Raw genomic sequence first — 8862 nt, 5'->3', positions numbered from 1 at the left:
TGAAGACCTCTAGTGGAGGGGAATCCTCTTTTTCCCCTTGAGGTAGTCCAATCTCTTTTTGGCTAGCTTTAGTCATTAAAGTAATTTCTCCTTCATTCAAAACCTAAATCTATTGGACTTCTGTGAAACAACATATTCCATCTCCATGTTCATGTGTTATGTGTATTGTAAGGGGCTAAACTTCTAGCTGGTCTGTCTAAAATATCTAATGAGTGGTCACCAATAAATTATAAGCTTTAGCAAGAGTTAGACTTTTAAGTATTTATTAAGGAGAATAAGAATTTGGTGAAGAGAGAGAGAAAGGCCTAGATTCAGCTGTCTATCTCAGGGAGCCAATGTCTCCAGTTCCTCTCCCTGCTGAGGTCCTCCAGAAAGAGACCAAGAGAGCAAACCTCGCCTCTTTTACAGACAGTACCCATGAACAAGCGTCACTTCCTGACGCCAAGGAAAACTGCATGACTTGCCCTCAGACGCCTTTTCCTCATGGCAGAGCTTTCCTCCAGTAGCTCTCCAGAAGGTGGCGTCATTCCAATCGTTACAGTATGTTTATACATAATATATACGAGGTAATTTTGGAGGGAGGGTAAGACATATATATGTATCATATATGTGTATATATAACTTTTTTTGGAGGGGGTAATAAGAGAAACCAGCTCTATAGAGGCACCAGTTGTCATTTCAGTTTTATGCAGCCTTATGTGTCTGTGGTCCCTATGTGATCAATGGTATTCATCAATAAGTTCTTGTTTTACCTTAGAGGATGATGATATCAGAATAATTATTTGGATAGCTGCTAGCCTATGAATGTAAAGATAGTAACAACAATAACATCACACATTTTCATAGTGCTTTAAATTCTGCAAGATGCTTAAATTTGTTATCTTTTTTTATTTATTTTTTTTAAAGTGAGGCAATTGGAGTTAAGTGACTTGCCCAGGGTCACACAGCTAACAAGTGTTAAGTGTCTGAGGCCGGATTTGAACTCAGGACCTCCTGACTCCAGGGCCGGTGCTCTATCCACTGCGCCACCTAGCTGCCCCTTAAATTTGTTATCTTAATTGAATGTAGTAATTGGTGGCTCTCCCATGGAAATCCAGGTACAAGTCTCATGGCTGGAAGAATGTTTGTGGGAGTGACAGAGAGAACTGGGGCAGACAGGATTTATGTATTTGTTTGTTCATTTATCTATCTATCTATCTATCTATCTATCTATCTATCTATCTATCTATCTATCTATTTGTTTATTTATCTATTTTCTAGTTACATGTAGAGAGTTTTCAACATTTGTTTTGAGCATGCATATTGCCAACTGTACTTTGGCCAGGTTCTACTTTTTTCCCCTCATTACCTTCTTCCCCTACTCCCTCTCCATTTCCCCACCCTTAGGTAGTGTAGTTGGGGTCTGATGATTGATGCTAATCTTGGTTAGCTGTTTGTTTTTTGGTGGGGCAAAGAGGGTTAAGTGACTTGCCCAGGGTCACACAGCTAGTAAATGTCAAGTGTCTGTAGCCAGATTTGAACTCAGGTCCTCCTGAATCCAAGACCAGTGCTTTATCCACTGTCCCACCTAGCTGCCCTGCCTGATATCCACCCCCCCCCCCCCGCCCCGGGCATATGGGAGTTCAGGATCTGGGGGCTCACCTTGTTGGATTTACTTCAGATACCTGATCAACCTAGCCCACTGCAGGTTTGAACTCCCCAACCCAAGAGATCCACTAGCTTTAATCTTCCTGGTAACTCCTATTACTGGGCAGGGCCATCAGTAAACCCTCCATAAACCCACCCAGTATCAAAGGGCTAGAGATTAGGTGAAATGATTCAATGTGATTGCCACAGAGAATGAGAGCTGGAGATTGGAGAGGGGAAGCACAAGTGCCTGAAAGTGAAACTACTGCTTGCTCAACATCTGCTACTGCCCTGGGAAGGCACCAACAAAGCCGTCCCTACATTGCATGGACAGAGTTGATTACTGTGTATGGGGTGTGGTTGTGAGTGAAAAGTTCTGAGTAAAGCCTGGCCCACACCTGGGTTTGAGTGATGGGAAAGAACTTCAAGACTTGCCCGTTTTTTGGCAGGTTGATACAGAAAATTAAAAGGCTTTCAGGCTAATAATGCATCTGGTGGCTGTATTGCTTTCAACACTGTTTAATTTATTTCTACTATTCTGATTAAAGCCCTTTTCCAGCACATCTTTGTAAATGATCTTCAGGGAAACTCAGCAGGTAAAAGACAAGTTCGAGGAATTAGTGGAATGGGGGCTCAAGTCACGCCGTTTGACTGGATGATGTTGCTACGATCCCTATACTAACATGAGATACCACCTGTCAGGTGAACCTGAGAGAGAAGCACCGGGAGTGTTGCTGATGTGTCAGGGCACCCTCTGCTGCTGGGAAGTGTGCACCGCATGCAGAACTTCGTTGAGGAAAATATTTTTGAAGGTTTTAAAATTTGTATTTTTAAGAGACTACTTGGGATATTTCCTTTGGCTGGGCTTTTACTTTAAGGAATTTCTTAGGGGGGTTATTTTGTCATTACTGCTTGGGACTCCCTTCTGATCAGACCCACTCTTTTTCATTGTACCATGACTTCTGTGCCAATATCACATTGTTTTGCATTACTCTTGTATAGTTTTATATCAAGTACTTATATCTGCTGCTTGCCTATGTCGGTTGTCATTTTAACTAAAACAACAACAACAACAAATAAAACACCTCTTCCCCCCCCTCCGTCCCCCCCCCCCCAAGTAGAATGGCTGTTAAGTCTTTGAAACATTGATGAAAAGCTTTAGAACTGAATCATCATATGGGATTTTTTTATTCTAAGAATGCCACATGGCACTGAGAACAAGGACCTCGAAAGTTAATTCATAATGTAGTGAATGATTTGGGGAGATGCAAAGTACTTAATGAACCCAATAAGGGGGGGGCAGAGCCATGTGTATAGTCTGTAACTTAGCTGAAACACCATCTGTGGAGAGGTAGAAGTTGGGGAAAATACCAAGAAACTAGTCATTAGATCTCTTACAAACAAGAGAGATTTAGAAATAAATCTCAGCACTCTCTTGCAGAGGAATGACTTGTCTGAAGGCAGCAGAAGATGCCTGTGTGCAGGCAGTGGGGGAGGTGACTTGATATCTGGGGAGAGAAGATTGGATACAAAGCAGAAGCCATGTTACAGAACTTCTCAGGAGAGCTGCCAGCCCCATTTAGAGAGGAAACATTCAAGACCTAGATATGGCATGCCCCTAACCAAATAATAGCAGTGGCATCCAAATGATGTGGAGAATTGAGACTAATGGAAAATCTTTAGAGGCGAACTTTTGATCTCATGTGCTGTCCAAAATCAGAGGATCCTGATGTCAAGGTAGCTGAATGCTTTGCTAGGCTAGGGAAGCAATTTGGCAGTATAGTTTGCAGTGAACTTATTTTATTCAGCTCTTCTGCAACTTCTGACACATTACTGCAGAGGCTAGGAGAAGAGGAAGCGATGGAATCAGAAGAAATGGATGCTGTAAGGCCATCTTGGTTAAGAACTAGCTAGCTGAGGGGGCAGCTAGGTGGTGCAGTGGATAAAGCACCAGCCCTGGATTCAGGAGGACCTGAGTTCAAATCTGACACTTACTAGCTGTGTGACCCTGGGCAAGTCACTTAACCCTCATTGCCCTGAAGAAAAAAAAGAAAAAAAAAAGAACTAGCTAGCTGGCACCTCCTAGATAGAGTGCTGGGTCTTGGAGTCCACAACCTGAGTTCACATCCTGCCTCAGATACTTACTACCTTTGTGACCCAGAGGAAGTCTTAGATCTTTTTTGTCTTCAGTTTCTTCATCTGTAAAGTAGGCATAATAACAGTAACTGCCTCCCAGGGCTTCTTGTAAGGAAGAAATGAAATTATATATGCAGAGTGCTTTGCAATGCTTAAAGCTATGTAAATGTTAGATTATTATTATTATGCTATTGTTATTCTGAGTTGCTAGGTGTCAGGGAAACTGCAAATATAACTGATCAGACTTGAAAGAAGGAAACTGAAGGTTAGATATAATTAGGAGAACTTCATTATGTACGGAGCAGTCTGAGACAAAGGAAAATGCCTTCCTAAACACCTTAAGAATGGGCTGGAGGGGGGGGGGGACCTAGGTGGTGCAGTGGATAAAGCATTGGCCCTGGACTCAGGAGGACTTGAGTTCAAATCTGACTTCAGACACTTGACACTTACTAGCTGTGTGACCTTGGGCAAGTCACTTAACCTTCATTGCCCTGCCCCCCCCCCAAATGGGCTAGGAAGCAAGCTGAGGACACCCTCCCCCTATCATGGGTTTTCATGTTCATAGGACCATCGGTTGAGAACTGAGAGGGAAATAAGTCATCTCGTCCAGTAAGTTCATTTTTACAGATGAGAAAGTTGAGGCCAAGAGATGTTAAACTACTTGTCTGAAGTCATACATGTAGTAATCAACAGAGACAAAATTTGAACCCAGGGCCTCTAAAGTGGGGCCTTTTCTCATTCCCATTGTACCATGGCCAGTGAAAAATAAGAGAATGGACAGAACTCCTTCTTCTTCTTCTTCTTCTTCTTCTTCTTCTTCTTCTGGCAATGAGGGTTAAGTGACTTGCCCAGGGTCACACAGCTAGTAAGTGTTAAGTGTCTGAGGTCCAATTTGAACTCAGGTCCTCTTGAATCCAGGGCCGGTGCTTTATCCACTGTGTAGCTGCACCCTCCCCCCCAAACTTCTTTTTCAAGGACTCTTGGGACTAGAATTTATAGCAATTTATAGTAAGAACAGCAATAGAACCAAGTCATAGAGGCAGAGCTGTATTCTATCACAACTGTGGACCAGTTGGATAAGAGTGCACTCAAGAGTGGAATGTGGGAGTTGGGATGCTTGACGTTTGATGAGATGATACAGATAACAAACTCTAGAGTAACATCAGGACATCAGTACCAGTCATGAAGGGGACAGAGCTAAGGCAGTCTGCTGCTCTGCAAGCCTGAAATGCACACAACAGGGAGTCAGATGGATATCTCCGAGCAGCCTCTGGTGCTTGGTAGTGTGCCTAACGTAAACCAAAATTAGAAGAGTTTTAATTGCTAGATAGAAGAAAAAGTTTCCTCTTCCAAAATGAAGTAGGATGTTGAAAAGAAAACACTGTTGGAAATACAATGAACAAACACAGTAGATGGGATTCTTAGGAAGGAACTGATGGTCTAAGCTAAAAGAAGTTTGAGACACTATAATAAAATCCTGAACAATTACCCCATCTTTTCTAAATATTCTGTAGGTGTATCAAAACTGATAACGAAGCATCCTGACTTGGATAGGGCCAAGGGGAAAAACAGTGAAAGGTTTGGGAATTAAGTCCAGTAAGAATACAGTTTCACAAACAAGACTGCATAGAAGTTTAGTAGTGGAAACAAGAAGATCCAGGTTCAAGTCTTGCTTCTGACTTGCTCTAAGCAGGCCAGGAGGCACTATGTGAGTTACAAAGAGGAAGGCTAAGAAAACTTTCCTGAGAGATGGAGTTAACTTTTGTCTTTGAGAAAGACTAAAGAACTGTTTACTTCATGCTACAGAGGTTAGAGTACCTTCTGAGGAATTGTTGAAGGATTGACTACCATCCTGAGAGCAGAAAGGTGGGATTGGGTTTCTAGAGTTGGGCAGAGGTCAGTGGTTCAAGTTGCTGGTTAGAGGTGAATCTGGTTGTGGTCTTTCTCATTGTGATACATTGTTGAAATAATTAAATATATATTAGTATTATTTGCTACATTACTACATTTTTCTAGCTAGTAACATTGACGTTTATTTAAACTTCTGAGATTCGGGGGTTTGAGAAAGTGAAAGGAGCTTATGGGAAAAGAGGTTTCTCCAGTTTATTTAATAAATTTGGGGTGAGAAGCCAGAGGGCTATCAAATTCCATTAAGAGGGGTTTCCCCCTCTTTCCTTTGACCCAAATCTGTCTTCAACCTCTTCCCTCCATTTGAGAGAGAGAAAAGGAAAATGGGAGAATGAGTTCTTTGCTTTTTTTTTTGGAGAATGAGTTCTTGATAGCAGCCCATAGACAGGCATAGATGGTTTGTGATTGGTGGTACAGGAGGGAGGATCCCACATTAGTGATTTCACTGATGCCTCAAAGTATCAAGGGGATAGTAAGCAATAATTACCTTGGCCTCCCTTCCCTTCCCCCATCTTGCCCATGGGACTTTGAGTTATCTGAACTATCATAATCTTTACTATGAACATATTGATTATATCAGTCTCATAAAATCCAGTTTGACTATTGTGTCCATTCCCTCTTTTGGGCACATAAATAAGTTTTTATTTGTAACAGGCAAATTACACTATGGTGTAAGGTCTCACTTTTGCCTTCCCTGGTGCTACATATAAATCTGTGTTGAATGGAATAAAAAGCTGTTGTGAAGGCTAACAAATCCATTCAATATTTCATATAAAATATTAATATATGATACCATGACACATATTAGATATCTTAGTTCCTTTCCAGCTCTTAGGATATGTCCCTATGATTCTTTGTAAGAAAAATGCCAGGAAAAGATGCTCTTCATTCTTGTCCTCTTAAAGTATAATCAAACAACTAGAGGTTTTGTCTACTTATGGTTAGTCACCCATCCTGTAGATTGAGACAAAAAGGAATTTTCAGGCAGAATCAGGGTGGTTGTTGTTCAGTTCTAATAGAAATCTCATGCTAGAATTTAAGTCCAGAGACAGGTCTATACTCAACAGGTAACTTCTTAAGCACCTGCTGCAATCATGTAAAATTCAACCCTTTATTATCAGGCTAAAAAACCCACCCCTAATTGACAGTTATTATGAAGGTACACTCATTGAACATCTTTAAGGTGTATGACAATATGTTAGGTACATGCATTAGACATGGTGCTCAGTGACTAGACCTACATAGGTGGATGCAATCACAGGTTTGTCCTGAGTCACACATGGAATTGTTCACATAAAGCTTTTGGAAACTTCAGAGAGTTATAGAAACTTCAGTTATTATAAAGGTTTTTGTTGGGGGAAGGGTGTCTTTTACAGCATTGGACCTGGTGTCAAATTCGACCTCTAGACATTTAATAGCTTTATGATCCTGGGCAAGTCACTTAACTTCCATCTGCTTCTTTCCCCCTATTTGCAAGATAGGGATATTAATAGCACCCACCTCCCAGGGTTGTAGTGAAGATAAAATGAAAAAAAAATTTGTAAAATGCTTTGCAAACTTTAAAGGGCTCTATAAAAGTTAGCTATTATTTTTTACACTCTGTCCTTGCACCTAGCATGAGGGTTCTTCCTGTGAATGAAATCCAGCAACAAGCAGTGCCCACCTTGTGGTGGTCACTGTTCTAGTCTCTGGGCAAAGACAAACGAAGGAAACGAGTTCTTGCCCTCAAGGAATTTATGTTCTATCGTCTGAAATAGCTGCAAAACTGTAGCCCTAAGCTCAGGGTTGCGAGACTGCTCCACTCCTGAATCAGGATCAGGGTCACGGTCACGGCCTCGGCCTCGGCCTGGGAGGCCTTGAACTCTCATTCTTTAGTTTGGCTGCTCCTGCTCCTGCTCCCGCTCCTCTTCCTCTTTCTCTTCCTTCCCATTCTTCACTCCTTCCCTTCTTCCTCTTCCTCCTCCTCCACCTTCCTCCCTCCTCCTCCCCCCTTCTCTCTTTCCTCCCTTGATGCTCCCCCTTCTTCCCCCCTCCTCTGACGCTGCAGCCCGCCCTTCTCTCCCTTGGTCTCTCCGTCCCTCCCTCCCTCCCCGGTGCGGTGCTGTGCTGTGCGCCGCCGCTCGCCCCCTCCCCATCAGCCGGTCTCAGTCTCCTCCTCTGTCTCCTCCTCCCCGGCTCCTCCGCAGTCACTTCCTGCAGCTGTTTCCATCCGTGTCCGGTGGCGCTGGCTTTCCTGAGCGGCGGCAGAGCCCGAGCCCGAACCGGGGCCGGAGCCGGGAGCCCGGGCTGCCGGGGAGGGCGCGAAGGCGACCCAAGATCATCGCCTCACCTGGCCCGGGATGTGCGGCGCGGTCCGGCTCGGGGCGCACGGAGGTCCCCAGCCCCGCCGCGGTGTCTGAGCCGCAGCCGGCCCCCGGCGCCCCAGTAAGTGCGATGCGGTCGGGGTTCGTGGGGCTCGGGGCCGGGCGCTCGCCAACCCCCCCCCCCCATCATGAGCCGGGCCCGTGGGGGGTGGACGCCGCCGCGGGGGGCCGGGGCTTCTGTCGGGCGCTCCACGTGACTTTTGTTTTGTCTCGGCGGCTTGCGCGTGCTGCTTGCTTGCGATCCCCCCAGGTGAGGTGGTGGGGTTGGGCTCCCCCCTTGCAGCCGGCTGGGTGCCTGCTTCACCGGACCCAGGTGTGTGTTTGCGTAACCCCTAGGACGTCCGGGGAGTTTGAACCGGCATCTGAGTCTGAATCCGATTCGCTTTGCTTCTACTGGCTGGAAGAAGTCAGCCGTCTGTCTGCTTGTGGGTAGGAGCCACCGTGTTTTCCCAAAGAGCTGTCCTTGCGAGCACCGCGGCCTCTCTCTTGGGGCTGGTTTCCTCTTTCCTCGCCTTGCTCTGAACTGCTTAGGCTACTTTGGATGCCTCTCGTGACCTCTGAGTAACGCCTCCCTTCTCTCCCCACTCTTATCTCCACGCTCCCGGGCAGAGTAATCCATCATACCTGGATTCCTCGTGGCGGGGTCCAGCATTTTTTTTTTTGGGGGGGGGGGAGACCCACTCTCTGTGAATCCCTTAGGACCGAATTGGGGTGGGGGTGGGGGAAAGCAATTGGCCTCGGTCCAAAGTATAATGCAAAGGCCCTGAGTTTTGGAAGCTAGGAGGGTGACCGTTGGGCGTTTCTATTTACCCTGGGCAGTAGCAATTTT

The 8862-nt window shown here is 45.0% G+C and overlaps 1 protein-coding gene across 1 annotated transcript in view; it reads left to right on the top strand.

Annotated features, from left to right (window-relative positions):
* Positions 1-7869: 7869 nt before the first annotated feature.
* Positions 7870-8862, top strand: part of ZMAT3 (zinc finger matrin-type 3) — a 38403-nt gene continuing 37410 nt past the window's right edge. The window contains exon 1 of the mRNA XM_043996663.1: positions 7870-8094. The gene's annotated coding sequence lies outside the window, so the exon portion shown is untranslated. The remainder of the gene's footprint in view (positions 8095-8862) is intronic.

This window comes from Dromiciops gliroides, chromosome 3 (genome assembly GCF_019393635.1).
Source record: "Dromiciops gliroides isolate mDroGli1 chromosome 3, mDroGli1.pri, whole genome shotgun sequence".
In the NCBI taxonomy this organism is placed as follows: domain Eukaryota; kingdom Metazoa; phylum Chordata; class Mammalia; order Microbiotheria; family Microbiotheriidae; genus Dromiciops; species Dromiciops gliroides.
Note: the sequence above shows the minus strand (reverse complement) of the source record. Positions and strands in the feature narration are given on the sequence as shown.